Below are 16,722 nucleotides of genomic sequence, written 5' to 3' on the forward strand. Positions count from 1 at the left end.
AGGTGGGAGATGAGATGGCAAATACAATCATATTTCTTCGTCATATTACCACCCAGGAGCAGACCACATCGGGGGGGGGGGGGGATTTTGTGTGGCCTCCTGGGAAAACTTCCAGATCTGTATGGTGCTACCTCCACTCCTGATGTGATGAAGCTGAGTCAAAATTAAGGGAAGGAATGCATTTGTTTCTGGCATCGCCTGAAGCAGGCTACATTGGATGCAGATCTGGAGGTTGGCCCTTACACCCCAGTTGAGGGTGGGAGACTCACAGCCATCCATCTAATGCTGAGAGCCAAGTTTTTAGAGGGGATCCACACAAAAATTAGAGACCGGCTATTATTAGCTAGACCAGAATTTAACGAGATGTCCATGCCTGCAATTCTGTCTACTCTAACTGCTATAGAAAGGGAGATGGAACGGAAGAAGCAGGATAAGACATCCAAGGTTTTTGTCTCCCAGGACCCCTACCCAGAGCGAACGGTAGAGCAAGCAAATATGCCGAGGGCCCAGAGATTGTACCCAACGCAGGAAGGAACAGGTTTGCTATGGATGTGGAAAGTCAGGGCACTTCAGGCATAATTGTCCAACCAACCCGGCTGGTCAACGGGGTAAGTGGCAATTTATTCAAGAGGATCCGGAAACCCCAATGGTAGGTATGATCGGCAACGACTATAACTCATCATAGGGAGTTTGTACACCGGTGTCAGCCCACATCAATCTATTTGTCGAGGAATTAATATCTCTCCTCCTATCATCGACACCGGTGCAGCCAAAACTGTCCTAAGATCTCAAGACCTTAGAGGCAAGGTTCCCCTTTCAGGGCGGACAACTCCCACTGTAGGTATCACGGGTCATAAAGTGTCTTTACAAACAACAGAACCTCTCCATTGTAGGCTAGGATAGCACAGAGGTCAGGTCTGTACTGGTATCGGATGATGTTCCCATTTAATTTGTTAGGAGCTGATAATTTATCAGAAATACAAGCAGTCATTGAGTACACTCCAGCAGGTATTGTGGTTAGCAGTGCACTGTCGGACGAACACTTATGTGCGATGGTAGCGCTGCCATATCTAATAGAACCTGGGTGTTTTCATGAGTTGGATGTGCTGGCGGAGGTGGACTCCAAAGTCTGGGTGATTGATAAGTACGATGTGGGCCTTCTGCCAGTTCCGCCAACAGTTAACATCAAGCCAGGGGGCGTTTTGCCACAATTACCACAATACTCCTTGAGTGTGGCTCAGATGGATAGTCTCAAGATCAAATAAGACCAATATCTACAGATAAAGGTCCTCCCACCAACCAAATCGCCCTGTAACACTCCATTATTTCCGGTGGCTCCAAAGACAGCTAAAGGCCAGGAAACCACATACTAATTGGTACATGAGTTAGGGCTCTGAACAAGATCATTACAGTTCTGCAAGGAGGTGACATTGCACATCACAGGATACCTGACATCTAAACACCCAGAGAGTAGAGACCTTAAAAAGACATCCAGAGACCTCGGAACACTTGGCAATTAAGAGCCATTCTCTGACTTGTCAATTACTGCAGAGACTGGGTCCATAAAAATCATTCAAACTGGGACCCCTTTAAAAATTAACATCACAAACACCTTTCAGCTGCCAGATTGACGAAGCACAAAGTGGCTCTTCTAACACCTACTAACCTGAGTGTAAGCCGATGCACCATTTTGAACCCAGAAACTATTCTTCCTGTTATCAAGGAGGAAGGGGGGGGGGGGGAAACGGTGTGAAGAATGACAATTTTCAAAACTATCAAACTAACAACACTAATCTCTCAACCTCTAACCAATTTTCCAATCTAGTAGGAAAAACATGACTGCCTTTCTTTGATGGAATGGGAATCAGCAGTTGCCAGTCAGAAGAAGGAGACTCCCATCCCAGACGCTAAGTGGTAATTAAGGTTGAACGGTTAAATGGGATCATTAAGAACAGAATCCCAAAAATGATGGCTGATACTGGAAAAAAATGGCCTGAATGTCTCCCCATGGCTCCCTACTCCAACAGGAATGCCCCTAGACAGCCCCATGGGTTTTCACACCACAAGGTTTTGTTTGGGAGTCAACCAAAGACGGGACTGTACTTTCCTCAGCAGCTGTCATCTTTACATTCTCAGCTGACGGGGTAAGTACAGTCCCTGCAAAGGGAGCACCAAAAGGTCCATCGTAGGCTTCGAGAGCTTCTCCCGAACCCTGACACGATAACCGGTATACATTATATTCAACCAGATGACTGGGTCGTTGTGAGGAAACATCAAAGGACATACTAGAACCGTGATACACCGGGCCATTCCAGGTTCAACTGACAACGCCGACTTCCTTAAAGCTTGAGGGATGCAACGACGGGGTGCACGCAGCCACTGCAAGAAGCTACTCAATTACATCAAAGAATGAGGACTATCGGTTTTATTTATATTTTTAGGTTAGTGTATTTTAGCGAGGGTAACGATGAATAGCATCCAAACCTATTGTTTAAAATGCACCTTCAGCTGGCTAAGGTGACAAACAGGACTAATTGCTGGGTGTGCTCCAAACCCCCACCTAGCCATTACACCCCAGCAATGGCAGCAGTGCATGCTATGACGTTCGTTTGGCATGGAGACACTTGTCTATAGAATTTATTGCCACATTCCTAGAGGGTAACATCAGTTATAGCTTTACTTTCAATACACCACCGGCCCCGGGACATCAGCGCAACCGCAGTAATACACCAGATTAAAGTACAGTAATGTATAACAATAAAGCCGCACTAGGCAGCACTGTCAAATCCAATGGGATCCCAGGGGGACCGTGTTCGTTAAAGTACAGAGCAGCGGAAATAACCAAAAGAAGAGATAGAAATAGGAAGGGAAGAGAATGAAGTCAGAGAGAAAAGGGAGGGAAAGGAGGAAGTAGAGAAAAGGATGGGGCACAGGAGCAAGGAAGGATTGGCGTCCAGGCCCGCCTCAAAGAAATCGAGATAGCCGTGGGAAGGTGCTCCCGTGGGACCCTCCAAGGAAAGATTTGCATACTACTGGGGTCCCAGGTCTGGGGTCCCAGGTCTTTTCAAAGAGGGGTAGCTTGTCCTGGAGGATGGCCACCATTCTCTCGTTTACCATAATCCAGGTTAACTTAGCTTTGAGCAGCTCCAGCAATATCACCGGAGATCACCAGGAGCAAGCTATGGCAATCTTGGCAGCTGTAAAGATAAGAGCGACCAAACGTTTGATGTGTTTGGGGGCCAGTTCTATCGGTTTGCCCAAAAGCGCTTGGGCAGGGGATTTAGCCAAGTTAATGCCGGTGAGCAAATATATAAAGTTATATACCCGGATCCAGAATCTGCGGACCTTGGGGCAGGTCCACCAGATATGCACGACCATGCCCGACTGACCGCAGCCCCGGAAGCACAACGGAGAGGCCTCCCGGACCGCCGCCGCCAGTCTGACAGGGACCATGTACCATCTTAGAAGAACCTTATAATTGGCTTCTATCAAGGAAGTATTAATCAGGGATTTCGAGTTCAGTAGCGCCAACTTGTTCCATTCAGCCCTATCCATCTCCTCCCCCAGGTCTGCTTCCCACCGGGTCATATAAGGCAATTTAATATCGTCATCGTGCAATAATGTATATATCGTAGAAATATAACCCGTCTGTTTATCAATGTTATTACAAAGATACTCCATGGAAGTCTAAGTTGTTACATCACAGAGGCTCTTTAGAGAGGAAACATAGTGGGAGATCCGAGTATAACAAGTATTTGTCTTTCAATGTAGTTCTGGAGAGAATACCCCTCCTATCACATAAGTCTGCTAAGCGGAGAAAACCCTTATTAGTCCACAATGCAAAGGCAAGAGGACAGAGGCCCGGGGGGAATCATGGATTGCCCAGTAAGGGCGCTAGTGGAGTGTGGGGAGACTTGAAGCCATGGCGTTTCGCCAGTCTGTCCCACATCCCCAAGGACAGGGACAAGGTGGGACACAGGATCGCGGGGCGATCTTTGGGCCGCAGCCACAGTAGGTGCTCAATCGGAGTGGAAGGAATATGATGGGCTTCAAGCTGCATCCAAATCGGGCGGGGTTCTCTAGAATGGAATCGGATCAAATGGGTGAGCTGAGCAGCATAGTAGTATTTGAGGAGATCAGGGACCCCCAAACCCCCCCTCAATTTAGGTCAGTTATAGTTTTAATGTTAGCCCTGACTCTTGCTCTTTGCTGGCCAATCCAATTTGGGTATCAGGACAATTAGGTAGTCCACAGATGTGCTGTTTAGATTTGGCCCCGGAAATAGATTTATAGGATCTACAACCTGTGGAACAGGTATGACAGTCAATCTCACTAATAAAACTCTGAGTCTTTTTAATGACACCAACAGACCAGATTATATCTGCTGGAATGACAGTTGTGCCGTACAGACTAAGGGAGCAATCCCTCAGTCTATTATGTTACTGCTTAGGCTGGCCATACACTATACAATTTTCTTGTTCAACTTTCCTTTAGATTTACCAAAACCATGTAATATAGGGTCAAACCTAAACACTTTCAATTTGTATGCAATCAGGCAGGCCCTTGCACTACATAGTTAAAGGTAAATCTAAAGGAAATTGAATAAGAAAATTGTATAGTGTATGGCCAGCCTTAGTGCCCGTGACCATCAGGAAAATTGTTAATCTACGATGGTGACAGGTCCCTATTACTTTTTATGTGGTTCTGCGGCTTATAATGTAATGCCCCCTAATGCGAAAGGTTCATACACTCTAGTGAAACTCGTACCCGCATCATACATTGCCGCTGATCGTGAGGATCTGCTATTAAAAAGGGCAAGGGTGCAAAACCGGACTCGCAGAGAACTGTTTTCTTCTCACGATCAAGCATGGGCATGGTTCCCGGCTTGGACTGGGTGGGGGATCAAGCTGATGAAATGGTAGAATAATTTCTCGTCCATCGTAGATGAGATGTTTAATGAAACCTGTTGAAGCTGTAATGGAAATTACTCAAGAGCAGAGACCAATGAAAACTTTAGCATTGCAGGGGAAAATGGCACCATATTACCTTTTAGCTTCCGGGGGGGGGGGGGGGGTGTTTCTCATAGGAGAAGACTGTTGTACCTGGATAAAAGAGTGATAAGGGCTAGGCCCATATGGATAAGGTAACTTAACTGCAATTTAGAGCCAGAGCTATAGCTAGCGAGGGTTGGAATCCTTTTAAGGTTCTGGGGGGATTTCGAGGATTTTGTGTTTTCCATTGGATCCTGGCTAAAGGAAATAGGAGTAGAAGTATATATACTTATGATGTTCTTGTTTCTATTCCTTGTTTCTATTCCTCCTATATGCCGTGGTGAAATTATCCTGTTCTATGGTCGACCGAGTCACCCAAGCCAGAGCAGATGACCACATCCTTATCGCTGAGACTAGACGGCCCCGAAAGCCCTGCCCCTGCATTAGATACCAAGGATCCCAGCCCGACCGACGATCAACGTGTCCCATCACCTCATGTCTTCCCTCTAAGTCACCTCCCGAAGAACGAAATCTACGTGTCAACATTCGTTTTCTTTTGAGTCTACATGTCAACACTGATTCCGTTATCTTTCTTTTTAGCTTTTTGAAATGGATTGTTTTATGTGTGAGAAGAGCTGGTCTGTTTATTTGTAGGGAAAACACAGGCGCCACTCTAAGTGCAGTATGAGGATTTATTCATATGAAAACCATGTATAAAGGTACTCACAAAGGAAAATACAAATAGGCATGGGAAAATCCAAGAGATGATTTGTCGTGATGTAGTAAAAAATGCCGTGGACTCCGGGTGTGGATTATAGAGTCTATACCAGCCACTTTTCCACCTGCTGAACGTTTTAAACACTTATGTCAAAGGGAGGCATACTGGATTTACAGTTTAGATACTTTGGTGCATGGGGGTCTTAACGAAGAAATTGAAACTAATTCCCTCATCTAATATATATATTTTTCATATATTTTTAAATATAAACATTATATATTTTTTTAAATCTCTTAATATATTTTTAACTATTAACCGAATTTTATAATTCCAGCACGTAATGACGTCTAATAGTTCATACCAGATAATTTTATACCAGATATATTTATTATATTCATCCATATATGCATTTAATGATTATTATTAGTTAATATAATTTTTTTATAAATATATTTTTTTTATAATTTTTATAATTTTCATCAGTTATGTAATTATTTATTATGAATTATTATTTCAGTATTTTTATCTACTTTTATCTACATTTATTTTCTACCAGTGTGCGTATAGCTTATAATGCAGTAATGATGTTTTAGGTTTAGTTCTCCCTTCCCTTATATGGGTATATATACTTTTGCATTATACACTCCAGTAAGTTTTTAGTGTTAATTAGGTATATCAAATTCACATGTGCTTATCTGATGATTAAGTTAGCGATTTTTAATTGTCATGTGTAATTGCCACTTTATTTAATTTATTCTTACAATCAGTTATTTTTACAATCAGCTGTTTCTATATTAAATGTTTAAGCTGTAATTCCGATCGACTTGGTGCTCCGTAGGACCCAGTCGTCCCGGACGTCTGCCCTATATATATCCCATGCCCAAAATGGCACTTTCATCGGCCTGAGGAAGGAGCGCATGCCCTGAGAACGTGTCGCCTGCGCCATTACATCATACCCGGAAGTGACGGCGGGAGAGCTCTGAGTGCGTTCCAAACAACCAGGAAGTGCCGTTCGAGTAACGTCCTGAGGATTGTGACCGCTCGAGCCATCCTGAACATTTCACCGGAATCTACACCGGTACGGATATTCCCATGCCAATTTGTATTTTTCTTTGTGAGTACCTTTATACATGGTTTTTATATGAATTATTCCTCATATTGCACTTAGAGTGGCACCTGTGTTTTCCCTACAATTTGCTCTCAAGTTGCTTCTACTTGTCATCAGTGCAGCCTACAGAGTGCATTTTGGATTTTCCATATGGATCATATATGGACCAGATTATATGGACTACCAGTTTATGGACCACTGTTTATGGACTGTAATTTTGTGTTCTATAATTTTGTGTCCTATATTTATCTATTTATTCCCTGCCTTTTAGGTCCCTATTGTGGAATCTGTTAGGTTCTTATTATCTCCTCCCTTTGCGCCAGTTTTTTATATCTTGGTCTGTTTATTTGGAAGATGATCAAGATTCATCAAAGGACACATGGGAGCATATGCCAAAGAGGAGGGGCTGTTGTGGAAATTTTATTAGGATTAGTGTGGACATTTTTCACCCTGTGTTTTATTTTATTTATTTAGGAGGTAGAGCTGGAATTTATATCACTGTTGGTTAAAGTGGCAAAACTGGGATCAGTCATAATATTAGGGGACTTCAATTATCCCGACATTGACTGGGAAGAGGGGACTACACACTCACAGAAGGCCCGTCTATTCATGGAAACCCTACAGGACAACTACATGTCTCAGTTGGTGGATTCTCCTACTAGAGAAAATGCAGTCCTGGATCTATTGATCACTAATGACCCAGACATAATCTCGGAGGTAGGAGTCCAGGACAACCTGGGCTCTAGTGATCACAGGATGATCACATTTAGCGTAAATAACAATATAACAAGGCAAGAGGGGAACATAAAAACCCTAAACTTCAGAAGGGCAAACTTTCCCACATTGTGCTCAATGATGGAAAGGGTAAACTGGGACCAAACCCTGGGAACACTGACCACGGAGAAAAAATGGGAATGCTTTAGGAACATATTAAACAAGTGCATTCCTATGGGAAATAAATTTAGAAGAGACAAAGCCAAACCTGACTGGCTAAACCGTAATGTTGATAAACTTCTTAGGGGAAAAAAATGGCCTTCAAGAAATATAAATCAGAGGGCACAGTATCGGCTTTCGAGCAATACAGGGAGGCAAATAAGAAAAGTAAATACGAAATCAAAATAGCTAACATCAACTTTGAGAGACAAATAGCGGAGGATAGTAAAAATAACCCAAAGAAATTCTTTAAATATATCAACAGCAAAAAAACTAGGGCAGAGCACATTGCACACATAATTAACGATGATGGGAGGAAGGTTACAGAGGACACTAAAAAGGCAACCGTGCTGAATGCTTTTTTCTCGTCAGTCTTTACACAGGAAAAGGATGGGTACACTGACCACGATTATATGGTTAGTAGTAATACACAGGACTTGCCAATTTTTGGAGCCTATACAGGTCGCCACTTACTTGTGTATACTGTCAACGCCTACTGTACCTCTAGCCATCATATACTACGTTCTTTGCTGTCAGTTCAACCCATGTGAGCTAATTATTGCAGCCTATACAGGCCAACACTTACTGTTCTGTGTACTGTGAATGCCTACTGTACCTCTAGCCATTCATATACTGTGTTCTTTGCTGTCAGTTCAACCCATGTAAGCTCATTTTTGCAGCCTATACAAGCCGCCACTTACTTCTGTATACTGTGAACAACTACTGTACCTCTAGCCATCATATACTAGGTTCTTTGCTGTCAGTTCAACCCATGTGAGCTAATTTTTGCAGCCTATACAGGCCACCACTTTTGTATACTGTGAACGCCTACTGTACCTCTAGCCATTAAAAACTAAGTTCTTTGCTGTCATTTCAAACCATATGAGCTAATTTTTGGAGCCTATACAGGCCGACACTTACTTATGTATCCTGTGAACGCCTACTGTACCTGTAGCCATCAAAAACTAAGTTCTTTGCTGTCAGTTCAACCCATGTGAGCTAATTTTTGGAGCCTATACAGGTCGCCACTTACATGTGTATACTGTGAACGCCTACTGTACCTCTAGCCATCATATACTACGTTCTTTGCTGTCAGTTCAACCCATGTGAGCTAATTTTAGCAGCCTATACAGGCCGACACTTACTGTCTTGTGTACTGTAAATGCCTACTGTACCTCTAGCCATCATATACTACGTTCTTTGCTGTCAGTTCAACCCATGTGAGCTAATTTTTGCCGCCTATACAGGCTGTCACTTACTTCTGTATACTGTGAAAGCCTACTGTACCTCTAGCCATCAAAAACAAAGTTCTTTGCTGTCAGTTCAACCCATGTGAGCTAATTTTTGCAGCCTATACAGGCCGCCACTTACTTCTGTATACTGTGAAAGCCTACTGTACCTCTAGCCATCAAAAACAAAGTTCTTTGCTGTCAGTTCAAACCATGTGAGCTAATTTTTGGAGCCTATACAGGCTGACACTTACTTCTGTATCCTGTGAAAGCCTACTGTACCTCTAGCCATCAAAAACAAACTTCTTTGCTGTCAGTTAAACCCATGTGGGCTAATTTTTGGGGCCTTTTATGGCCGACACTTACTTCTGTATCATGCGAATGCCTAATGTACCTTCAGCCACAGAATACTACGTTTTTAGCTGTCAGGTAAACGCATGTGGGCTAATTTTTGGGGCCTGGAATGACCGACACTTCTTTATCCCGTGAATGCCTAATTTTTCAGACTGGAAATGAAAAACAATGGGTCTGTAAGGGTTCCGCCAAATTGGGAAATGGATGCGGACCCATTTGAATGGACCCTATATGTATTAGACAATGTATTTACTGGCTGCTGTCAGTTCTGGCTGATTTATGAAAAAAAAATATATATATTTTTTGCTGTAAAAAAAAAAATTAGGGCAACTTTTTCAATTGCAATACTTCTGTTATGACATTGTCCATGTGCTGGGACTATCTGTGCACAGCTAGTACATCTTTTGTGGCTGCAAATATGACCTAAAGGTTTTTAAAGTTCGCCTCCCATTAAAGTTAATGGGGCCCGCCGCAAACTCGCGGTTTGCAGAGAAAATTCGCGGCTGGCATTCGCGAACCGCCCCGGCCGATTTTCGTCCATCCCTAATCACCATAGTGGACAAAAACATGGCTTTTTCCCTGCAGATAGCCTCACATCTATGGGAACAGTAGTATAATACTATTAGTCATTGTTTGCTGAGCTTTGCTGAGTGGGATTCACACCAGTAGTAATAAAGGAAGTCCATGCACGGGTTTGATAAGAGCAGCGTTCACGGATTTACATGCCGATTTAATTGTGTAGGGTTAGGCAATAAGCCGTGCACACTATTCTGTTTATTCACGTCTGCGTACTTCCTCTTTCTGTTATATATTTGAATGTATACAAGTGTGTCATTGGCTGATTCTATGCGAGTAACTGATGTGACAGCTGGAACTGATTGGCTGATGTGGTGTAGTCATCACTTCCGGTCTTTGACCAGCATTTCAGCCTGATAATGCGCCGCATGATCACTGCTGATACAGTCTGGAAAGCAAGGGAGCGGCATCCAAAGAGGCGTCAAAGACAAACTGTAGCCCTTGGACCAACTGAACCGCCAGCTCCACCAAGACAGGGGGGAGCTGCTTCTCCTCCATGTCCTGGTGTAAAAGCTTAGCCCACTCGGAGTGTGCGACACCGGGGCAATAGTAGTTACCGGCTTAATCGCCGAACCGGCCACAGCCACATATGGGGTACCAGAGCCTCTACCCTCCTGATAGCTGGACCTGTAAAAGCCAGTGACTCCTCAATTTGACCTGGAAACCAGTGAATCCACTACAGATGGAACCGTCCACCTGTAACGCAGTTAATCCTCATAAGGTTACCGCAAGCAAAAACGCTTAGAAACCACTGCATTTTTTACAACCCCACTGTTTTGGGACAATGTTGTCAAGGTAAGCAGAAAGAGGAACACCCTTGCCATTTTAGAGGGCAAGTGGGTGCCAAAAGGAACCGGTGCCTCCGACGCAGCATCAGCCGCAACCTCCATTTTTAAAGTTTCACACACTGACACAAACAGTGCATCCAACATTGCCTATATAAGTGCGGCTAGAAAAACAGAGGAATCATCCTCACTTTCTGAGCACTCAGGGCACATGGACACAGACCCAGTAGGGTCACTATATACTAAGCTCACCCTGAAAAACATAGCAATCGGGGGGGGGGGGGGGGGGCGACTGCGATCCAGAAAAGGGGAGGTGTACCACAGGGCAGGTGTCCCACACAATAATGGCGGCAAGGCTGTCATTAAAAAAATGAAGCGCCATCACAGCACTACCCCTTCCAAGGAAGGATCCAAGCTGACCACATGGCCTAGCAGGCTGCAAGCCATGGCCAAAATTTTTGTGGAGGCCCAGCTACAATTGTACAGTTCCTCAGCCCGGCAGGTGCCCAAAAGCAGAGTTGGGGCCTCAAATACACACACTGAAGCCCCCCCCCCCCCCAATGGCAGCGCCTGATTCGGCTGCATGGCCTAGTAGGCCGCAGCCTACATTTTTGAAGGCGCCCAGCCGCAAGTCCCAGGCGGAGCCCACCACTCAGGGGCAGTGGAGGGGAAGGCGGATGCCCAAACGGGAGGCAGTGGCATCAGCCACCCTCACAGGGGCCGCCTCACATAGTTTCCAGCAAGTAGGCTAAGCCTTGGCCTAAATTTTGGGCCGGATCCGGCCGCGTGAGGCTCGTACTTTCAGATGTTAAAGCATCCGCTCTACCAGGCCAACAACCGCCGCAGTGAGCCCAGAGGACATCCCTTCCCTAGTCACCAACCCCCAAGGTGGCAGGGAACCCTGCTCAACCCCCTGTTGCGCCCCATGAAAACCCAGTCAGCAGCAACTTCAACCAGGTCTATGTTGGTAAACACATCATCTAACAGCAAAAGCAACGCTGTTACATACAAGCGCAGCAGTGAGCATAGCATCGAGTCATTCGCTAAGTGTACTCGCACACTGTATTCTCTACCTGGATAGACTAGTGCACTCAAGCACCTGGCACATGTGAGTGTTATATCTGTTTTTTTAAAAAAACATATGCTTTTATCAAACATTTTTTGCACCATGTCATGCACTGAAGCAATCAGTGCATACACCAGCGCATGTATCCTGCGCGGCAGGGGAGGTAGAAATGTCGTCCTCATTATCCGAGGAGACAGGGCGCAAGGTACCAGACCCGGGAGGCCCACGTCTGCGGCGGCAGAGTCAGACTCAGAATCCAAGACATCAGATGATGCAGGGGTAGGTGGGGAAACGTTTCAGCGAACCTCCACCTGGGCCCACATACTTTCCAAACCACCGAAAATGTATTGATGGACAGTGGAGACCTGGAAGGTCCTGCGACCTCCCTGAGGGGGTCCGGTGGGGATTCATGGCCTGCAGGTTCCATACGTAACCTGAGGAACCCGCCAGCAAAATTTGCAAAAAACAGCGCCCCCTGGAGGTCAGGCAATTAACCCCCCCAAAGAGAGAGAGGCTACCCTCAGTAACTCATTGTCCCCAGATAGCAATCGGATTAGGAGGGCCCCAGCGGTGGCTCAGAGAAAGGAGTGAGCCAGGAAGCTGCCCAGGATGAGGGGAGGGGCTCCTCCACCAAAAGAGTGCCTCCAGGCACTCCCACCGGCCTTTAAAGCAAAAAATCCATCGCAAAATGGCCAAACTGGTGTACTAAGATGCCGGCCGCCATGGAAGCAGACAAGGCGCACCCCCCGGCACCACATGCGGCCTGCACACTAGGCCCCAGTCACAGGTAGGCCCAAACAGTCCCCCATGTGGGAGGGGGGTAGGGAGAGGGGAAGGGGGGTCACAACAGGACAGAGGAAAACCCAGGAGTGTGAGGGTCCGACTGTCCCAGGGAGGGGGCCCACATCCACCCCAAAATCCACCAGGGAAGGGGGGGATATTTACTCACCATACGGGGAACACAGGCGGGCGCCATCCCCTGACAGGACCCTACGCCACCGGAGTGAGGAGGCTGTCGGCCAAATAGGAATGCAGCGACATAAGCCTAGACCATGTCGTATGCGTCCTGGCAAGACGTTTAACTCGCGGGGCCAGTCCCCGTCCAGTGGGACTATGTCGTGGCCGACCCAGCGCGGAGCTAAGGCCTGCACACGCTTGCTGGCCAGACTGGGGTGACCACTGAATATAGGGATCCAGCCCATCGCCCAGCCCGGCATAATTGCTTGAAGATCTCACAGGAAAAAAAATCTGGAGAAAAAAAGGCTAACTAAAAAAAATCTACATAAAAAAAATGAATTTTTGTAAAATCTTACCTGTAAAATTCATTTCTCTGAGTCACAGTCGCCGCCTCCTCTAAGTCATCACTATTGGGTATTGACTTCCGCTCCGCAGGAGTAGCTAGGCATAAGACTTAGTCAAAAGAACAAAGGCATTTGCATATACACACCCATGGGGGCTGTCCCACTGGTCAATACCCCCCTGCAGTGACCACTCCCAACTCAGTTTGGTAGCATAGCAGTAGGTAATAAGAACACAACCCAAAAAGAGGGGCGGGGTCGGCGACTGTCGGAGGACTCAGAGAAAGGAATTTTACAGGTAAGATTTTACAAAAATTCAGTTTTCTCTTACGTCCTCCGACAGTCGCCGCCTCCTCTAAGTCATCACTATTGGGATGTCCCAAAGCAGTGTAGACATGAGGGGTGGGAGAGGCAACCGTAGAAAGGCAACGCAGTACCCACATCAGAGAAAGGAACCTTACCAGCACAGTAAGGGAACCTTCTGGGCAACAGAAAAAAAACAAGGCTAAACAGGAGCAACAGCCCAGGAAAGCAAATACCAACAGCCAGGGACCCACAAAAAAACACAAGGGTCCTTCATGGCACAGCAGCACTGAGAACTTTCATCAGCTGATGCCAGAACATCTACCTTGGAGAATTTGGAAAAGGTGTGCACCGACGACCAGGTTGAAGCCTTGCACACCTGGGTCACCGAGGCACGATGCCAATAGGCCCAGGACGCACTCACAGATCAGGTAGAGTGCGCCTTAACAGGGAAGGGTGGAACCCGTTCCTTCAAAGCATAAGCCTGTTCAATGGTCTGTCTGATCCATTTGGCAATAGTTGCTGCAGACGCAGCCATGCCCTTCCGAGGTCCCTCAGGAAGGACAAAGAGGGAATCCGTCCTCCGAAAGGATTCTGTAGACGACAGGTAAACCCTGATAGCCCTGACAACATCCAAGGAATGCAAAGCAAACTCCTTAGAATGCTTAGGCTTCATACAAAGCGAAGGCAGGACAATTTCCTCATTAAGGTGGAACTCAGAGATCACCTTAGGAAGAAAAAACGGGTGTGGCCGCAAGACCACCTTATCCTTGGGAATGACCAAGTAAGGAGAGCGGCAAGACAACGCCGCCAGCTCTGACACTCTGCGAGCCGAAGTGATCGCCACTAAAAAGGCAACCTTCTTGGACAGCAGAGGCAACGATATCTCCTGAATGTTCTCAAAAGGAGCACGCTGTAACACGGACAGAACCAAGTTCAAGTCCCATGGAGGTAAAGGCTCCTTCCTGGGAGGAGCCAAATGTTGCACACCTTGAATGAAGGTGCGAATCAAAGAATGAGACGCCACAGAGTGCTGGAAAAGAACCGCCAGTGCAGACACCTGGCCCTTTATTGTGGCCAGCGCCAGGCGCTGGTCCACTCCAAACTGGAGGAAAGCCAACACTCTCGACACCGAGTAAGAGCGAGGGGAGAACCCCCTGGACTCACACCAGGCGAAATAAGCTTTCCAAGTACGGTAATAGATTTTACCAGATGAGGTTTTCCTAACCTTGATCAGGGTAGGGATAACCTCAGGGGAGAGACCCCTGTCCCTCAGGACCTGGGTCTCAACAGCCAGGCCGTTAAAGCCAGCGACTGTAAAGCAGGATGGAAGATCGGTCCCTGAGACAGTAGATCTTCCCGCATTGGCAGCCGCCACGGAGGCGCCACTGCCAGGTGAACAACGTCGGCGTACCATGACCGGCGTGGCCAGTCCGGTGCCACCAGAATCACCAGGTGCGGTTCTGAGGCTAACCTGCAGAGGAACCTGGACAACAACTGAATCGAAGGAAAGGCATACATCAGACGATACTGATGCCAAGGGGCCACCAACGCATCCGAGGCGTCCGCCAGAGGATCGCGCGTTCTTGCCAGAAACCTTTCCACCTTTTGGTTTAGCCGAGATGCGAACAGATCCACGTCCGGGGATCCCCACTTCGCACACAGCATTTGGAAGACGTGGTGCAGGGACCATTCCCCCTGGTCCAGGGTCTGCGGCTCAGATAGTCGGCCTGCCAATTCTCCACACCCGGAATGTGAACTGCTGAAATTGCCGGAACATGAGTCTCGGCCCAAGACAGAATGTCGGTCACCTCCCGGCCCGCCCAGGCACTTCTGGTGCCCCCTCGGTGGTTGATGTAAGCCACCGCGGTAGCATTGTCCGTCTGTACCCGAACAGGACGGCCCCAAAGTCGATCCGACCACTGGAAGAGACAGAGCTTGATCGCCCGCAACTCCAGCACATTGATCGGAAGGGAGGATTCCTCCTCCGACCAAATGCCCTGGGCAGACAGGTTGCCCAGGACTCCTCCCAGCCCGACAGGCTGGCATCCGCGGTAATTACTGTCCACAGTAACGGACGGAAGGACTTGCCTTCCGACACCGCCGGGGACTGGAGCCACCACAGAAGATCCATTCTGGTCCGGCGACTCAATGAGACACTCAGATCCAGGGACTGAGGTAGTCTGTCCCACCTGGCCAGGATCTCTGCTTGGTGAGACAGTGTGTGAAACTGAGCAAAAGGTATCGCCTCGAAGGCCAAAACCATCAACCCCAGGCCCCGCATACAGGTTCTGAGTGACGAGGACGGATTGTCCCGGAGGGACCTGATCTCGTCCTGCAAGGTCCAGAGTTTGTCCTCCGGCAAGAACACCTTTGCCTGAGCAGAATCCAGGATCATTCCCAGATAGGGAAGATGAACCGATGGAGACAACGTCGACTTCTGTACGTTGATGGTCCATCCGAACTCCTGGAGCGTCTGCACCGTGGTGGACAGATCGCGCAGTAGGTCCTGGCTGACACTCGACCTTAGTAGGAGATCGTCCAGATACCCCAAGACCGCAATGCCCATGCCCTTAGCAGGCCCAGAACCTGTGCCAGCACTTTGGTAAAGATCCTTGGAGCCGAAGCGAGACCGAAAGGTAACGCCACAAACTGATAGTGGTCCTCCGCTATTGCGAACCGAAGGTACCTCTGGGACCCCTCGAAAATGGGGATGTGTAGGTACGCATCCTTCAGGTCTATAGAGGCCAGGAACTCCCCCGGACTCAGGGAGGCCACCACCGAACGAAGAGATTCCATACGGAACTTTCAAATGCGCACGAAGCGGTTCAGTGCTTTCAGGTCCAGAATAGGACGCACTTTGCCCTCCTTTCTGGGCACAGTGAACAGATTGGAATAAAACCCCCGAAACCTGTCCCGATGAGGCACCGGGACAATCACCCCCTGGGCAAGGAGGTCCTGCACCGCTTGATGCAGGTCCTGCAGACGCCCTGGAGGCAAATGAAGATTTGAGGGAAAAAATCTGTCCGCCGGCCGGGAAAGGAATTCGATCTTGTACCCAGATCGAATGACTTCCTGAACCCACCTGTCTGGAATTCGGAGCAGCCAAGGTTGGAGGAAACCGCGCAAATGTCCCCCCACCCCTGAAACGGGTGAGGGCGCCCCTTCAGGCAGAGGCGGGTTGACCCGCCGAGCCGGCATTGCCGGACTTCTGCTTGCCTGCCCAGGGCTTCTTCTGGCTACCTTGGCCCTTGAAGGGCTTGCCCTTGGATTGGTTTTGAAAGGCGCGAAAGGAGCCCTGAGTGGATCGAGAAGTAGAACCCCGCTTGCCACGAAAGGACTTGTTCTTCGGGTTCTTGGG

At 47.5% G+C, this 16,722-nt stretch overlaps 1 protein-coding gene and 1 pseudogene across 4 annotated transcripts in view; one reads left to right on the forward strand and one right to left on the reverse strand.

Annotated features, from left to right (window-relative positions):
* The window catches only part of RRN3 (RRN3 homolog, RNA polymerase I transcription factor), a 1,162,251-nt gene that overhangs the window by 368,235 nt on the left and 777,294 nt on the right, over window positions 1–16,722 (reverse strand). The gene's annotated exons all lie outside the window — the stretch shown is intronic.
* Window positions 4,671–5,384, forward strand: LOC309557693 (annotated as a pseudogene). The gene has a single exon. The product of its transcript is annotated as an uncharacterized misc_RNA (transcript).

This window comes from Pelophylax lessonae (genome assembly GCF_965119305.1).
Source record: "Pelophylax lessonae genome assembly, chromosome: 6".
NCBI classification, from domain to species: Eukaryota; Metazoa; Chordata; class Amphibia; order Anura; family Ranidae; genus Pelophylax; species Pelophylax lessonae.